Genomic DNA, 19,790 nt, shown 5'->3' on the forward strand with positions numbered 1-19,790 from the left:
ACTCATGCTCTGACTCTCTCTGTCTCTGTCTCTCTCTCAAAAATAAAATAAACATAAAAAAACAAATTAAAAAAAAAGAAAAAAAAAAGATCTGCCTGCCAAGGGGTCCTCTACCTGATCCTGACTTTAGTGAGTCTGTCAGCTGTTCATGAATTACCTGATTCATTGATTGTTTCCTCTTTATGTTACTGAATCATAAGATTATTTAGAAACTTTACTATTATTTTAACAATTTTTCTTTTTTTCTTTTATTTCTAAACAGTATAGTCAGAGCTTTTCAGTGACTAGATAAGGCAAATAGAAGGGTTGGATCAGGAGTAGTGCACACTAAGGGGAAATATGTCATACAAATGATAAAACATCATCTTTTGCCAGCCCAGTGCACAGTGCATTCAGATGCATTGATCTCTTGTTTTACAAATGGTTAATATATTGTTTGCATAAACTGCTTATAAAACAAATGTGCAAACATAAATACCATAAAACATAAAGCTATAAAGAGAGGACATCAAGACATTCATCACACATACCAAAAAATGCAATACGACTTTGGTCATTTCACAAGTCAAGGGAGTAAACTAAAATATCAGAAGAAAGAAGACCCCCAAATGCACTAGTTTTTAAATATGCTTTACTTACATTTAGCAAATATGTATTAAGTGCAGTAAAAGATTCCAAATGTATTCATACTTGTTCTTTTCAAGATCTTTATAGTCTGCTGAGGGAAAGATAGAAATTTAGTTACTGAACTGTTTGCCAAGTGCTTCCTGAGTGTTAGAAACACATATCCAAAGTTATGAAGCTATGTAACACGTGATCCCTTTGCTAAAGAAGTTCCCAACCTCAGTAATATTGGGAACATTTTAATACTCTTTTACCCTCATCCTTATCCTTCCTTCCATTCACCACTGACCTTTTAATTGGGCACCAAGTCTCATCTTCTAATTTGTTAACATAATGAATTGCATTTACTTGTTTATTCACATGTCTTTCTATTACCATTAGACTTCTTGATGACTAACACTCCACAGTGGTGTCAACTATTAGCACTTAAATGTCTGTCAGAATAATGAACAAATGAATGCATGGAAGAATGCAAAAGTAATGATTTGTGAGTATCTAGTAGGGGAAATAATTTCCTCACTGGTCATACCAGTGAGACCTTTGTGACTGATAGGAGTTATGTCTTAACCTCTTAAAAGTTAGGAATTCTAAACCTGAGGAGTTGAGACATACAGATAGCTTACATGCCAATGTCATTTCCACTTTAAAAGTCTGAAATGAATATTTTGAAATCGGTATCTAGATTTAAGGTTTCAATCTATAAATTCAATCTTGAATCTAAGCACTATTATTTCTCTGATTTTTCACAAGAAAGACTCCACTTTTTCATGCCAGGGAATGTTGCAAAAAAAATCAGGTAGAATTGTTAGATTGCCTTTGTGAGGAAATATGGATTTGTTTTGAGGAAGATCTAGTGGACAAATACTCAATTTTCAGAGTAATATTTTCATAGATTTATGGCTAATAACTTCCTAAGATAATTTTGTAATGTTTGGTTTTCCACAATGAACTGTGCTCAGCTGGAGAAACTGAAATAGTCATTTTGTTATTTTCCTTTCTTTTTCACTGGATAATCTTACCTGTTGCTATAACCAGCTGTTTGTATCTTCAAAATGTATCTGGAATTTTCACCTTTTATTTCTAATATTTACCTCCATGACTTTCATTATCTTTCTTTTTTCTGTACTATCTTACACATTGCTGCTTGATTTCTCTTTTTAAAGCACATATCTGGGGGTGTCTGGTTGGCTCATTTGGGTAAGCATCTGACTCCTTGATATTGGCTCAGGTCATGATATGGTTGGTGGGGTCCAGCCTCACATCAGGCTTTGCGCTGACAGCACAGAGACTGTTTGAGATTCTCTGTCCTCCCCCTCTCTGGCCCTCCCCTGCTCATGTTCTCTCATTCGCTCAAAATAAATTAAAATAAACACTAAAAAAATAAATAAAACACATATGTGGTCATATGCTTAAACATTTTTCATGTTTTCCTGTTGCCTCTAGAATGTAAAATTTTTCAAGTGGCATTCAGAATTATATAATCTGTCCCACACATGTTCCTCTTTTTCTCTTTCATGCCCCTTTGTAGCCCCCCCAGTCTTGTGTAATCTAAATGATCACCAGGCCCCATGAGACCCAATCTTTTAATGATGCCAAGTATAAGGAAATAGTCTGATATTCAAAGGGTCAATAAAAGTATTTCAGAATTAATTTATCTCACAGTGAAACACTACGGTGGTAGAGTTAACTATTTATAATTCACAGCTGACATATTAAATGTTCTTTTTTTAAGTTTAGTTATTTATTTTGAAAGAGAGAGATGGGGAGGGTCAGAGAGAGGGAGAGAGAGAATCCCAAGCAGGCTTCTTCCTATCAGTGCAGAGCTTGACGCTGGGCTGGAACTCGCAGGGCTAGGACACACACCATGAGATCAAGACCTGAGCCAAAATCAAGAGTCAGAAGCTTAACCGACTGAGCCACCCAGGTGCCCCTTAAATATTCTTACCCATGGTCAGTGTGTCTCCAGTGTCTTACATTGATTAGAAGGACAACATCAGTCTCCCTTCCACAGCAGCCTTTCCCACCTCTGAAACTCCACAGTCATTGCTTTTTTATTCTATCCTCCTTAACATTTTACTTGTAAATAAATTTAGCCTGTTTGTTTTCTTTAGTATTCATTCTGCTTCTCTCATTACTCGTTTTTTTTTTGTTGTTGTTTACAATAAAGAAAAGCTCAGAAGCTGATGCTGTAAGCAAGACCTATTATCTGTCAAAGCCAGAGAAATGGGAGAAACCTTAAAATCCTCATTTTTAAATCACTTCTGTTTTCATTATAAATCTATGCTATGTTGCAATTATTCAACATATGCTACTGACTGAAATTCCTCCTTTCCCCTTTTTCTCTTCCCTCTTATTATTCAATATTCATTGTTTTTTCAGCTTAGGTGCCCCAGTTCTTAAAGTCACAATTGTCTGTATTCTTCCCTATGTTCACTCTGCTTTTTGCCTTTTCTTCTGGCACACTTAGTATCTTGAACAATTTTGTCTCAGGGGTTTCGTATCCTAGATTGTGAAAGAATGTGGTGGCATGGCTAGTGGTTTTATTCACTTTGTTATCCCCAGTATTAAACACATTGCCTTTTACAAAGGAGAGACTCCACAAGTGTTTGTCAAATTGTTTTAAATTGAAGAAGTATATTATAAGGGTAGATTTAAATAAATTCACAAGCAGTTACACTCTAGACTGTCAATAGAAGCTATGTAGTTTTGAAATAAAAGTGCAGGCATCGTTTATCACTTAACATTTATCACTGATTTCAGTATAAATTCCAATCATATGGATGGGCTGAGGGATGCAAAATTATAACCAGTATTTTTTGGGAAAAAGCATTTCATCTTCATCTTTGTAATTTTCATTGAAATAGTTGGACCAACACTACAAAACCATGCTTCAGTCTGATCACCTTTACCCAGCATGTGCATTTTCTTTGTAAACGTGGCTTATAGATAATTTACTTATTTTCGGTTACGTATGATAAATGTCTGTATGACCGATGTTATATCATTCTAGTATTTTTAATGTCAGGTACAACGCTGAGACAAACACAATTTATTTTATTTTATTTTATTTTTAATATTTCTTTTTTTTTATTTTTTAATATATGAAATTTACTGTCAAATTGGTTTCCATACAACACCCAGTGCTCATCCCAAAAGGTGCCCTCCTCAATACCCATCACCCACCCTGCCCTCCCTCCCACCCCCCATCAACCCTCAGTTTGTTCTCAGTTTTTTTTTTTTTAATATATGAAATTTACTGTCAAATTGGTTTCCATACAACACCCAGTGCTCATCCCAAAAGGTGCCCTCCTCAATACCCATCACCCACCCTGCCCTCCCTCCCACCCCCCATCAACCCTCAGTTGAGACAAACACAATTTAAATTAAAGATATTTTGAAAATATTTTGGTTAAAGAGTTGAATCTAAGATCATGAAACTATTTTTGTTTTTCTTTAATTTTTCACTATAATATACACTATATAAACATTTGAATAAGATTTTTTGAAAAAAGAAGTCATTTAAAAATATTCTTTTGAAGCCTAATTTAGGAATTAGAGCATTTTCATTATTACATAGAATAATTATGTAAGGGAAGATAAAAGTAATCTGAATATGTTTTTAAATATCTTGATTAATCAGTGCCAAAACTTTTTTTCATCGTGTGAAGACACCAACATAATGTAAAATTTCCAAATTTAGTTAAAGTAAACTTACAAACTGACATTATAAATATATGAAAACCAGTTGAGGACATTTGAGAACTTAGAAATGCTAGATACTTTTAAGATTTGGAAATAAACTTCAGTAATGTTTTGTACATGCTAAAGTATAATTAAGTGTGTAATTTTAAATGTTTTTTTGAAGGTTTATTTAGTTTTGAGAGAGGTAGATACAGAGCATGAGTGGGGGAGGAGCAGAGAGAGAAGGAGACAAAGAATCTGAAGCAGGCTCCAGGCTCTGAGCTGTCAGCACAGAGCCCGACACGGGGCTTGAACCCGTGAACCATGAGATCATGACCCGAGCTGAGGTCAGACACTTAACCGGTTGAGCCACCCAGGCGCCCCAGTGTGTAATTTCAGAGAAAGGTAAACAATAAAAGATTATTTTTCAGATCTGAACTTAATGGAAGTCTATACAAGTTTTTTGTTCATAGTAATATGAAGTAAAATTACTTTACCGAACTTGCTGAAGGAAGTAACACACGATCCATTCTTTGGACCTTGCAGCGTGGGTAACCAGAAGGCAATGCAAGGAAGGGGAAGTCAATTCTTTATAACTAGGGAATACTTGAAAATATTCATCCTGTGAATTAATGGTTGTTTATGGCCCTTGCCTTCTAAAGCTGTCTGATAGTGGGCATATCTGTTATTTTTTCCTCTCCTCCAATGGCATAAAAAGCTGTGGTTAACTCACTGCCCTTTCAGTTTCTTTCCCACCAGGATACAATAAACAGCCCATCCTGCTTTGCGTTCTTGACATCTCTCCTCTTCCTTGTTGCTCTGGTGTACTAACCTCTTGGTGGTAGCCTTTATTCAGCAAAGCTTTTAACAATGACTATAGTTCTTTTTTTTTTTTTCTATGTTATCTTTGCATTTGGACAACTACTTCAAAACACATATTCTACAAAGTTGCCCTTTTCCCCCATTGTGTCAATTTGTACATATCTACATAAACCCACAAGACAAATAAATTTATCTGCTTGTCCAAGCCTATACCCTGGTGGCTTAATAATGACACAAAGAAACCACACAACCATGAAGATTAATATCCCTGTAAACTGTAGTCAGTGCCTTCATGTGTGTCCTCATTACAGTTAGCCTTTGTAGGTTTTCTTGGCATTTTCCTCCTGACATATCCCCATTCTCTATCATGGAGATTTCAGTAGACTCTTTTTTTCTTGAAGCCTCTGAGACTGCTCCCTCACCTTCATCATTAACAGATAATTTTACCGCCAACTTATCAAAAGAAATAGAAGTCACCATTTCTTCCACAGATTTACATACTCATTCGTCCTATCTCCTCCCCTCTGGCATGCTTTCTCCAGTTTACACTGAGGTATTCTCTCTGGTGACCATCTCCAAATTCTCCTTCCCAGCTGGCTCTTTTTTTGTCACTACCTAAACATGTTTAAATATCCCCCATAGAAGAATAAAAATAACAAGAAAAATGTATTTTCTCCATCCTGTGCCCTCCCTTGACTTTAACAGAACCTCACACTCAAGTCTCCAACCTGACCTTCTGTTTTGTTTTACTGTTTCCCTTTTCTCCATTTACCCCTTAAATGCACCTCAGCTCTCTATCTTAATTCTTCTTCTCTGAAAGTACAAGGAATATAGCACAAGCACAGTTCATGATGCAAATTAATTTCTCAGGATTTAATAGATGATTGAATCAGAGAGTGAAAGCATGCACATCTTTGCCCCCACAAACATTCTCTTTTGCTCTCCTTCAAGACCAAATCTGATGGTCACATTTGAAACTTACCATCTCTGAGAATTTCAGGAATACCTTATATTTTAACCCTGAACAAATCCATGTATGCTTCACTATTTATTTCCTCAGATTGTCATGAAGATTAAATAAGATGTTACAAAATGTTAAAGTATTTTAAAATGGAATGTTCTATAGATAGGTTACACAGTACTATCATCAATATTTCTCAAATATTGTGCATATTAAATATTACCATTAAAATTATTTTGATAGTAGTTATTTATAAACATTAACTATTTTTAACACAGAGTTATTATGTAAGGTTATTTTCACCAAGGATGAAATGAAAAATAATGGCTTTTTTCAGAGTGTGTTCTAGAGTTTTATAATGGAGTTAAATAAGTCAAGTCCTTACATTGTCTATATGAAATGTTTTATGACGGCAACATCTTTTTGATAAATGTGGGTTTAATTTAGTCTCTGAGGAAAGCTAACCCATAGTTCGAATTGTATCCATAAATACAGCATTTTTATTGTTAGAATATAATAATGCGATAGGTAAATGTCTATTCAATACTAACTGAACCATTGAACAATAATTCTGCACTTGATCTTAGCCAAAAGGCCGAGAAGCGATTGAACAATAATTCTGAAAGTGTTTTAGAAACTGTAAAACACCATACCAAACTATAAAGTGCTTTCACTAATCAATTTGGAAATCTTAACACCTGGTCTGATGAGCATTCTTGTTTTAAATTGAACAGATGCAGGTGTGATGATATACCACGTTAGGTTATAAGTGAATACATTTCCTTGCAATTACAAGTCATAATAGTGAAGGTAGCTAGGCCATATATATTTCTGTCAGTGAAGGAACTGCATAATTTCATGTATCTTCAATTTTTGTTTATAAACTAGCCTTTGAACACTGGATAAGACATCATAGTGCATTTTGTTGGTAGCATTGTGTCATTGTTCTTCCATTGTTACTTCTAAAGCAAAGCTGAATTGTATACTAGAAGATAAAAAGAAATCAAATTAATCTGTGCACAAAGCTTAGCATTATGGATTCAAGAATAGCCAAGTGCTAGAATTTCTTCAGTTTAAACAAATCGAGCCCCTTTGAAGTTTAGATGTAATTATATATCTATATATATACCAGGGATTCTGAACACAAGGGATATGTGACATAAGGAGAAAGTTATTTCCATTATATAGTCTGTGTTGTATATGTTTTTACATATAATTCATATTGACATAATTTAGTATGTTTTCAGACAAGAGAATGGTATTGCACTAGAGTTAATTAAATGCAGTGATATGGAACTGAAATTGAAGTGCAAAAGAAAACTTAAATTTATCTGATTGGTTATAGGTAATTTGAATTTTTTTACTATATCAGTAAAAGTGTGAAATCAAATACAGGTATGTTTTACAAAATTAAATAATCCTTGCCTGGTAAAGTGATACAAAGCATCCATGCCTACATTTGATTTTCTTGCAAAGGTCTTGTTTCCAATTGTCAGATAATTTTTCTTAACACCAAAGAGTATCATAATGAAATCTTAATGTAATGAAATTTGCTCTGGAAAAATTGGGTATAATGATAAACATAAATCAGTTAAAGATTCATACAAGATACCATATAATTTAGCATTAATGTCTGAGACCAGGTAAACGGTTGCCTCACTGATTTAGTTATGAGATGGTGAAATTCTAGAATATGGATATTACAATGGAAATTTAACATAAAGTATGTAGAGACATTTCCTTAGAGTAATAATTAACAATACTTGGAGGTATGCTTAATGTGAAGAAATAATAAAATCGATAAAATTTTAAACAATAAAATTTTGCACTGATTTGATTTAATGTTGTGTATATTCCCTTTACAGGTCTGTTGTATGTTTTCATCTGTTACATTTTGGAATTTTACCACATTCTTGTTTTATTTCATTAAGCTTCTCTTTTAATTTTTGCCTTCATTTCATCCTCTTTTCTATGATTCTCTTGACCATACATTTTTTTGTCCAGGCCATGCATTTTAGTATTTCATGGATGGAATCAGGATGTTTTCTAAAATTCTCTCTGGTTTCTGTGGAAGAAATTCAAAGACTTGTTAACTTTCTAACCCTTGAGATCACTATATCCACATAGATTCAGAAATTTTCTATAGGCGTCTTCTTGCCTCACACCCTGAGCCATAAATTAAAAGAGCTACTTGTGGGCCCAACGTTTGGTAATATCTTATATGCATGGACATAACTCTCTTCTTTGTCTCCATGAGTGGACATTGATCTATATAATCTAAACCAGTTTCTGGTGACTTGTCAGCCTTTACCCAGTGCTGCTTTCCTGATGCATGTGCAGGTTTTTTTTTTTTAAATAAAACCACTATATTTTCCAAGCATACTAGAAAGAAGCATTCTGCTTATAGATATTTTTCACCTTAAAATTCTGTGATGGAAATCTCTAAATACATACAAAGTATAGAATAATAAATGAAGACATATATCCATTAAGAAATTTCAGTAATACATTTATAACCATTTAACACATTTTTGTACTTTCTGTACAGGTATTACACATGGAATTATACATACCCATTATGCACTGTTCTAGATTCTTCTTTCTATATATACTTACAGTGCTTTTTCTGAAGTGCCTACCTTTCTGAGCATAGCTTATGATCAACCATCCACTTTTGTTTCCCAACTATATTTTGATCTGTGAGTTAGAATATTTGAATTAATGTAGGAAGAGAGGAGCTAATACAGAAAGACAAAAGGAAAAAAGGAAAAAGAAATTGAAGTAAGACAGTAGAAGTTCTAAACCACCGGAGTAAATGGCTAAATTGTGCTTAGTGCAGTGCTTTATACCATGTATACTAGGGTAATGGAGCCTTACATTTATGACAGTATCCTGGTAGTTGCTTTTTAGAGGGCAAACCATGCATATTCCAAAACTGTATTCTTTCCATTTAACTCAGTAAATACTTCAGGTAATGAAAGTTCTTCCTAAATTTGGCATTTGCTCTATTATGTTTTTAAAATCCAGTGGGTTTTTTGGTGTGAATTTTAGTAGATAGTTGGGGATAGCGTTTCAGGTACTGTTAATTTTTTTTTAACTGTGTAAACATTGAAATTACTACATGGACCTATTTTTTCTAAACCTTGAAATTACTACATGGACCAATTTTTCCTTATGGAACTACTGCCACAATCTGGCTTTCCACAACCTGCCCCATTGATCCTTGAAATCCATCCATAGGAAGATGAATGTGTGAGGAAGGCATACACTTACCCAGCTGCGTGGGGAATCATTGCCTCAAACCCAAGAATAGTGCAGAGAGAAGAACCCCCCAATTGCTCAGTCATGAAATACAGATCATTGAAGGTCAGAATTTTACTGTCTTGCCAATCATATTGCTCCATTCTTCTCTTGCAAGAAAGATTGAGTTAGAGGTAGGAAAAAGGCTGAAAGAATTTTTCTAGTATGTTGTTCCAAGGAAATAGTAGGAGGAAGAAGGCATTTTCTTCTAATAACCCTTTACCAAGGTTTGACTGGTTGTCTCTTCTCTTACTCTCTGCTCCCTGAGGGTCTATTATAAAGAGCAGAGAGGGAGCTAAGGTTTATGCCAGACAGTAAATCTATGCTGTATCTTAAAGAAGCTGGTAGAATAAAGGAGAGAAAGTACATATTTATAGAGTTTGTTATATGAACTTTCTTACTTACCATGTCTTATTCTCTTTATTATTTGTTCCCACAGGCACAATTTACCCTTTAGTGTCATTTTCTTATTCCATTTTCTTATTCCTTATTCCAGCTCTGCTCCCATCTACCTGCTTTGTATTATTGTCAAATATACTATGTAATATATAATATATATTATTATATATATGTATATATATGAGGTCTTACAGTACAATTATATAGCATGTTTTCTACAATTGCCTTGAAATCAGTTTTAAGAAAGGAGAGGGAATTTGCCTTTATACTGTCTTTTATAATTATGTTATTACTTTTATGGTTGCCCTTATTTTTTTCTGTGAGAAATTTGGCTTGTCATCTGGAGCCACTTACTTTGAGCCTGAACAATTTCCTCTTGTATTTTTTGTAAGGTGGTTTTGCTAGCAACAGATTTTCTCTGATTTTGTTTGTCCGAGAATGTCTTTACTTCAACTTTATTTTCAAAAGATGTTTTGAACTGAATATAAGTTTCTTGGTTGAGAGTTTCTTTCTGTCAGCAGTTTGAATATGTTATCCCACTGCCTTCTGGCCTCCATAGTTTCTGTTGCGATGTGAACTGTTGATGTGATTAGAGTTTCCTTTAAGTGATAAGTTATTTTCCTCTTGCTACTTTCAAAAATCTGTCTTTCAGAATTTTTCCTATAATGTGTTTGGGCATCATTGTCTCTGTGTTTATCATGCTTGGAGTTTGTTGAGCTTCTTGTATGAATAGATACATGTGTTTTTTAAATCAAATTTGGTAAGTTTTCAGCTATTGTTTCCTTGAGAATATGTTTTCTACTCCTTTCCTCTTTTTCTGGTATTTCCATTACGTGTATATTGTATACTTAATGGTGCCCCAATTCTAAGACTTTGTTAATTTTTCTTTATTCTTTTTTCTCTCTTTTCCTCTGATTGCATATTCTCTATTGAACTATTTAAAGTTTGCTGATTTTTTGTTCTGCTAGTTCAAATCTACCCTTGAGGCACTCTAGCAAATTTTTAAATTTTAATTACTATAATTCTTAACTCCAGAATGTTCATTTGTTTTTACTAATGTCTATCTTTGTATTGATAACTTTTTTTGACGCAACATTGTCGTCATGTATTTCTTCATTTTTTTAAACATGTTTTCCCTTATTTGTTGGTAATGTATTTATAATGGTTGCTTTGAGTACTTTGTTAAATCTGACATCTGGTCCTTCCCACAGGCATTTTCTCTTTCCTACTTAGCTTTCTGTGTATGGGACAGATTTTCCTGTTTCTTTGCATGTCTTATAATTTTCTTTTTGCAAATTGGACATTTCAGAGAATATGTTATAGCAACTCTGGATAGTGACACCCCTCACACACCCTGGGGATTGTTGTTCTTTTTTTGTTTATATCTTTTGTGATTGAATGAAGTATTTTAATAAAGTGTGTTTCTCCCACCCCACAGTATGAAGCCCCTGATGCCTCTCCTCAGAGGGTACAGCTTTAGGCAGACAGTAGTCACTCTGGGTTGACAGTTTTAGGAAGTCTCTCATTGTCTCTTTCCCTGATGTCTCTGTTAAAATGTCTGCCTTTGCTGATGTTAGACCCAGTTTTTAGACTCCATTAATTGTCTGCTAATTGCTCTTTTGTTTTGGATGATACCTGAAGGTATAAATCACGCTATATTCTGATTCATTTAAACTCATGCTCCTTTGCAAGTCAGTTTTTGAGGTAAGTCTGAGTTTTTCCTGACCTCAGAAGGGCTCTTCTTAGCTCTTTTCCTGGTTCTTTCCAATGAACCAGCTACCCTGTGGTTTAGCTTGTTGCTGGCAATGCTTACCACCAAAATATCCATAGTTTTCAAGAGTACTCTTAGGCTTCAAGTTCCCTCTCCTCAGTTTCAAATAAAGTCAGTTCTCTGAAGAATGTTTCAGTTCTGTCTCATTGATTCTGCCCTTGGGCCAAATCTCTGAGCTGCTGCTCCTGTGCTGGCACAGGACAAACAGGCTGCTTCTCATGGACTGGCATCTGCTTTATGACCTGTATCTCCTTAGGATAATTTGCTGTATGCCCTGAGGACAATTTAAATGGTTGTTTTCGTACGTGTGTTTTAATAATCTTTTTGAGTTATGGTTCTTTCTTGGGGAGTAGAAGTACACAACTCCTCAAACTGCCATTCTGTAAGTGGAAGTCCTCCATACCATATTTTTTCTTTTTTTTTAAATTTATTTACTTAGAGAGTTGGGGGGGGGGGGGCAGAGAGAGAGAGCGTGAGCGAGAATCCCAAGCAGACTCCATGCCATCAGTGCAGAGCCGATGCAGGGCTCCATCTCACAAACCCTGAGATCATGGCCTGAGCCAAAATCAAGAATCAGATGTTTGACTGAGCCACCCAAGCACCCCACCACGCCATATTGTAAAGGCCTTTTACAGTCATTTTTGCATAAATATTAAAAACACCTAAGTGTTAAGTATTTCTGTATGTTTCATGCTACAAGTAAGAAAAGTAAAACAAGACTTTCTGAACACCCTTGACTCAGATTAAGAAATAGTAAGCCCTCAAGACACAGTGTTTTGGTGAAATGAGGGAAATTCTAGCTTCTCAATCACCATTGGATATGGACTTGGTTGTTGAAGTTAAGTGAAAGAAAATACTCCTTCATTTTTAAGCTGGAACTCTGTCATCATTGAAATATTCCACTAGCTTGTTTCACACCGCTTGAGAGCTGAGCTAGAATTTAAGATGAATGCAAATATCAGTGTTTATGATACAGATCACACGTTGGGAAGGACGACTGTTTATATAGTTTTCTCCCCCTCATCTCCTTTCACTCCTAGAAAATAGCATAATGTTAGAATCAGACTGCTTGGGGTTGGATCCTTGTTTCACTACTGCATGATAAAGACTTGGAGAAGTTACTCCAAACTTCAGTTTCCCATTTTAAAAATGAAAGTATTAATATGGCTGTTAGGAGGATTACAGGTAATCATTCTTAAAAAGTGTTAAGCAATTCCTAATGTATAATAATACATATGTGTCATAATAATCCCTAATGTATAATAACAAGTATAACATGGTAATAAAAATAAGGGATCATGAAACCATTAACTGAATATTATCCATTCAGCTGCTTGACATAATCAATAGAAAATTGAAGGGTACAGACCTTATTGTTTAATGAAGTATAGCTTTGAGTAATAAAGAGTTTTCTAACTGCTCTCATATTCAGTGATTTCAGTTTATTGGATTTTCTTAAACCCTAGATATTTTTAATACCTTCTCTTTGAGATACATAATAGTTTTTATTAGCCTAGGGCCCATAAAATTATTTTTATCAATGTAGATAAACTAAACAGTGAAACTGGTGATGCCTGAGTTCCCTGTATCCTTCACTCCTGTCTCTCACATAATTTGTTAGGAATTCAGATTGTTTTGTGTTCATCTCCAATTTAGTACCTGAAATGAGACAAACTTTTATGCACAACATTCTTCCTCCTGCTGTTCATTGAGTAGCTCTTACCCAGTCTCCTTCTATTGCCCCAGGTGTTTGGAATGCAGAAATAAGTGAGAAATGATATCTTTAGCCGAAAGAGGGAGATAGCCATGAAAGTAAACCGTTAGGGTAAATATTCATAGGTACTTTTGCAGAGATACTTCCCAAATACTGTAGAAACACAAAAATCCGGGACTGCCTGGGAAAGCTTCAAAGAAGAAAGTAAGGAGAAGTCGTGTGAGGTTGTTTATAAATGCCACTGAAGGATTTTGCAGGTATGGTGAGAGGTAAAAAGGCCATTTCTGACACAGAGAACAACAGATGAACAAGCACAAAATAATGAGAATGCTTACGTTATTCAAGAGATGCTGAAAACACCAGGCATTTGGAAAGTTCAGTGAATGGGATGGAGAAGGATAATTTCAAAGAGTTTGGACTTCATTCCATAGGCACAGAGAAGCCAGAGAGGATTTTAACCAGTAGGAATGATGTGGTCACTTAGGTCTTTAGAATAGTAACTTTGGCTGCATCATGAATGATTGGAGGGCATTGGTGCTTCAAATTCTGTTGCAATGGTTTGTGTCAGCATAGGTCAGAGCTAGGCAAAAATAGCTCGATTCAAGACACCTTTTCTCTTCCATGCAATAGAATCCTTAATCTCCCCTGTTCCCCAGCAAATATGTTTCATCTTGTTTTATGAAACTAGTAAAGCTGTTAAGAAGCAGCCACCAGCTTTCTTTGCTTAAGCAGCTCAGGTAAATTGCTTTAATGATGTCCATGTGGTAAGGGAAACATATTCTAATTTGGGAAATATAGATCAGATGCCTCTGAAATTGTGCATTTTAGTGCAATGAAGAAATTGAAGTACATAGTGAAATGTTTTGAAATGTTTTTACTGATGGTATTATGTACCACCTACATAATGTAATGTACATTTAGAAGAAATAAAGTTAATTTTGTGTTTCTTCAGCCCTAATAATGAGAGGATAGTGGTAAGTATCTGGGAACTTAACCTAATGTGTAGATTGTTTTAAAGTGATCTCTTTTCTTCCAAACAAAGTAATTTAATGAGAAAGATATATTGATGTGTACATATGGTAAAAACTTGATTTGGTAGTTGAGATTTATATGTCTTTTATAAATGATTTACAGTGCCTTTTGCTAGTCCATTCTGTTGCTGTCTTCAGCTCCAGCTTTTTGCCAAGGTCACTACATGGAACACAAAACGCATTCACCCACTGTGCCCTTCTTTCTTCACATTTTTCTTGCAGAACACACACACACACTCACTCACACACTCACACACACACACCTCTTTGCCATTATTGGTATTTTTCTCAGGGAAACCTATGATTTTCTGTCATGTAGTTTTATCATTACGTGTATTTTTTTTTATGGTGACTAATTTTCATTTCTTAACCTTGTTACTATGATGGATAGTGCTTTCAAAATTGTTCTCTTTTCCTGAATATCACCAATAACAGCCCTACCATCAGTTGTGGATGTTGCCATCAAATTAACACATGGGGTGTGTAGATTTATAAGTAAGAGTGAAATTTTATTAGAGATAATAGCTCTTGTATTGCTTAAGACCAGATCACCCCATGACCATCTGGTCCTGTATCAGTTCATTTCTCTTACAATTCAGGAATTACTGTTTTTAGAGTGCATAGGGTATAAACCATTCCTAGAAGCTTAGTCGTGTATGGGATTCTCTTGATATTTATGATTTCTTCTGTTATCTTTGAGGAAAATAATTTTTACTGCTTAATAGTACAAAACACACTTCTCTTTATATTTTCAAGTAACCTAAAGACAGTTAGAATCCCCCCTCAAAAAAAGACGTCATTTATTTTGGCATCCTACTTTTAATTGTCAAAAGCACTGAAATGATATAGATTGTTTCCAAATGAGTAGATTGGTGCCTGGCTTACACTGTGATTTTAGGCCCATAATTTTTTCTTTACTGTATAAGCTTTAGAGTGTTGATAATTTTCTTCAAAGCAGCAGAACTCAGCACCCTAATTAACACCTTCCACCGTCCCTCTTCTGATACTTGAGAAGTTGGCAACCCAGCAAATGGAAGAGAGGCTAAAATACTAAACATGGACCCAACACAGATGGACATCAGTTGTCTTACATGACCTTGGGGTGCTTTCACATTTATTTTGTGCACCAATTCCCCTGGATCCTGCTTCCCATTTGCCCAGTACATTCCTCAAGCCTAAGATACCATGTTCCAATGTGAAAAGTAGTCACATAAATCTGGCCTTTCTGGTACATTTAAAGTAGAATGAGGATGTGATTGGTAGAAGGAAGTATGAAAAGGTATGTGAACACTTAAGGGTTATTAATATTTTTGCTGGATACTTAATATACTCTAGAAAATACATAGTAGATAATTTTTAAAGTTAGTGGAAATATGTTGTCAATGATTTCAATATAGGAAAAGTTTTAAAATAATGACTCATGGGAGAGGCTGGGAACATGGCGGCATAGGAGGACACTGGGCTCACCGCATCCTTCTGATCATTTAGATTCTACCCACATCGGCCTAAATAACCCAGAAAACCATCAGAAGACTAGCATAACGGATACTCTGGAGCCAAGCATAGACAAGAGGCCCACAGAAGAGGTTGGGAAGGGCAGAGAGGTGGTGCGCACTGCACAGACTGGCGGGAGGGAGCTGAGGCCATGGAGGGGCAGCCTGCCCATTAAGGCAGAGTCCCCGAGTCTGGCTTGCAAAAGTGGAAGGGCCGGACTGCGTGAGTTCTGGCAGCCATTGAGACTTAACATCTGGAATGTTATAAGTCAACAGCTCTGCTCGGAGAGTGGGAGGGCTAGAGGACAACGGGAGGGGGAGTTGTTGATCCCCGGACGACAGAGCTCAGCACAGCGGGGAGGAAAGGTGCTGGGAAGCACCATCTCCCTCTCCCATCTTCCAGCCAAAATCCTAAAGGGAACCAGTTCCCGTCCCAAACTTGATTGCACCGCACGAACACCTAATGCTGTGCTTCTGCGCATACATCCCTCTGACGGGTCTGCCTCCCTCCTGGTGCCACAGGGCCCCTCCTGAAGTGGACCACTGAAGTCAAAGCGAGCTGAGCCTGCCCCTCCCGCCCCTGCGCACCTTGCAGATTCACCTCAGCTAATATGCCATATCCCATCGAAGCAGAATACAAGCCTGGCAGTGTGTAAGTAGCCCAGACAGGGGCCACACCACTCCACAGTGAGTCCTGCCCCTGGGAGAGGGGAAGATAAGGTACACACCAGTCGGACTGTGGCCCCAGCAGTGGGTTGGGGACAGACATCAGGTCTGACTGCAGCACCGCCCACCACCACAAGTTACTCCAGACAGCACAGGGGAAGTGCCCTGAAGTTCTGCGCCACTCCAGGGACTATCCAAAATAACGAATCTGAAGAACTCTCCTCAAAAGAAACTCCAGGAAGTAGCGACAGCTAACGAATTGATCAAAAACGATTTAAGCAATATAACAGAAAATGAATTGAGGATAATAGTCATAAAATTAATCGCTGGGCTTGAAAAAAGTATAGAGGCCAGAACAGAATCTATTGCTACAGAGATCAAGGGACTAAGAAACAGGAGGAGCTAAAAAATGCTATAAATGAACTGCAAAATAAAATGGAGGCGGCCATAGCTCGGATTGAAGAGGCAGAGGAGAGAATAGGTGAATTAGAAGATAAAATTATGGAAAAAGAGGAAGCTGAGAAAAAGAGAGATACAAAAATCCAGGAGTATGAGGGGAGAATTAGAGAACTAAGTGATGCAATAAAATGAAATAATATACGCATGATTGGGATTCCATAGGAGAAAGAGAGAGAAAGGTGCTGAAGGTGTACTTGAAGAAATCATAGCTGAGAACTTCCCTGATCTGGGGAAGGAAAAAGGCATCGAAATCCAAGAGACACAGAGAACTCCCTTCAGACATAACTTGAATCGATCTTCTGCACGACATATCATAGTGAAACTGGCAAAATACAAGGATAAAGAGAAAATTCTTAAAGCAGCTAGGGATAAACATGCTCTAACATATAAAGGGAGACCAGTAAGACTCATGACGGATCGGTCTACTGAAATTTGGCAGGCCAGAAAGGAATGGCAGGAAATCTTCAATGTGATGAACAGAAAACATATGCAGCCAAGAATCCTTTATCCAGCAAGTCTGTCATTTAGAATAGAAGGGGAGATAAAGGTCTTCCCAAACAGACAAAAACTGAAGGAATTCATCACCACTAAACCAGCCCTACAAGAGGTCCTAAGGGGGATCCTGTGAGACAAAGTATCAGAGACATCACAACAAGCATGAAACCTACGGACATCACAATGACTCTAAACCCATATCTTTCAATAATAACACTGAATGTAAATGGACTAAATGCGCCAACCAAAAGACATAGGGTATCAGAATGGATAAAAAAACAAGACCCATCTATTTGCTGTCTACAAGAGACTCATTTTAGACCTGAGGACACCTTCAGATTGAAAGTGAGGGGATGGAGAACTATCTATCATGCTACTGGAAGTCAAAAGAAAGCTGGAGTAGCCATACTTATATGAGACAAACTAGACTTTAAATTAAAGGCTGTAACAAGAGATGAAGAATGGCATTATATGATAATTACAGGGTCTATCCATCAGGAAGAGCTAACAATTATAAATGTCGATACACCGAATACGGGAGCCCTCAAATATATAAAACAATTGATCATAAACATAAGCAACCTTATTGATAAGAATGTGGTAATTTCAGAGGACTTTAATACTCCACTTAAAACAATGGATAGATCATCTAGACACAGGATCAATAAAGAAACAAGGGCCCTGAATGATACATTGAATCAGATGGACTTGACAGATATATTTAGAACTCTGCATCCCAAAGCAACAGAATATACTTTCTTCTCGAGTGCACATGGAACCTTCTCCAAGATAGATCACATACTGGGTCACAAAACAGCCCTTCATAAGTATACAAGAATTGAGATCATACCATGCATACTTTCAGACCACAATGCGATGAAGCTTGAAATCAACCACAGTAAAAAGTCTGGAAAACTTCCAAAAGCATGGAGGTTAAAGAACACCCTACTAAAGAATGAATGGGTGAACCAGGCAATTAGAGAAGAAATTAAAAAATATATGGACACAAATGAAAATGCAACACTCCAAATGCTTTGGGATGCAGTGAAGGCAGTCCTGAGAGGAAAATACATTGCAATCCAGGCCTATCTCAAGAAACAAGAAAAGTCCCAAATACAAAATCTAACAGCACACCTAAAGGAAATAGAAGCAGAACAGCAAGGACACCCCAAATCCAGAAGAAGAAGAGAAATAATAAAGATCAGAGCAGAAATAAACAATGTAGAAATTTAAAAAAAACCTGTAGAGCAGATCAATGAAACCAAGAGTTGGTTTTTTGAAAAAATAAACAAAATTGGTAAACCTCTAGCCGTGCTTCTTGAAAAGAAAAGGGAGATGACCCAAACAGATAAAATCATGAATGAAAATGGAATTATTACAAGCAATCCCTCAGAAATACAACCAATTATCAGGGAATACTATGAAAAATTATATGGCAACAAACTGGACAACCTGGAAGAAATGGACAAATTTCTAAACACCCACACACTTGCAAAACTCAAACAGGAAGAGACAGAAAGCTTGAACAGACCCATAACCAGCGAAGAAATTGAATCAGTTATCAAAAATCTCCCAACAAATAAGAGTCCAGGGGGGCGCCTGGGTGGCTCAGTCGGTTAAGCGTTGGACTTCAGCTCAGGTCACGATCTCACGGTCCGTGAGTTCGAGCCCCGCGTCGGGCTCTGGGCTGATGGCTCAGAGCCTGGAGCCTGCTTCCGATTCTGTGTCTCCCTCTCTCTCTGCCCCTCCCCCGTTCATGCTCTGTCTCTCTCTGTCTCAAAAATAAATTTAAAAACGTTAAAAAAAAATTAAAAAAAAAAAAAAAGAGTCCAGGACCAGATGGCTTCCCAGGGGAATTCTACCAGACATTTAAAGCAGAGTTAATACCTATCCTTCTCAAGCTATTCCAGAAAATAGAAAGGGGAGGAAAACTTTCAGACTCATTCTATGAAGCCAGCATTACTTTGATTCCTAAACCAGAAAGAGACCCAGTAAAAAAAGAACTATAGGCCAATATCCCTGATGAATATGGATGCAAAAATTCTCACTAAGATACTAGCAAATTGAATTCAACAACATATAAAAAGAATTATTCACCATGATCAAGTGGGATTCATTCCTGGGATGCAGGGCTGGTTCAACATTCGCAAATCAATCAGTGTGATACATCACGTTAATAAAAGAAAAGATAAGAACCATATGATCCTGTCAATCGATGCAGAAGAAGCATTTGACAAAATTCAGCATCCTTTCTTAAAAACCCTCGAGAAAGTCGGGATAGAAGGAACATACTTAAACATCATAAAAGCCATGTATGAAAAGCCCACAGCTAATATCATCCTCAATGGGGAAAAACTGAGAGCTTTCTCCCTGA

General features: G+C 36.5%; 1 protein-coding gene and 1 pseudogene across 1 annotated transcript in view; one reads left to right on the forward strand and one right to left on the reverse strand.

The window, feature by feature from the left end:
* IL1RAPL1 (interleukin 1 receptor accessory protein like 1) overlaps positions 1-19,790 on the forward strand; it is a 1,366,342-nt gene that overhangs the window by 475,304 nt on the left and 871,248 nt on the right. The window lies entirely within an intron of this gene.
* On the reverse strand, positions 6,544-6,695 carry LOC131503365 (U2 spliceosomal RNA; annotated as a pseudogene).

Source organism: Neofelis nebulosa, chromosome X (genome assembly GCF_028018385.1).
Source record: "Neofelis nebulosa isolate mNeoNeb1 chromosome X, mNeoNeb1.pri, whole genome shotgun sequence".
Lineage (NCBI taxonomy): Eukaryota > Metazoa > Chordata > Mammalia > Carnivora > Felidae > Neofelis > Neofelis nebulosa.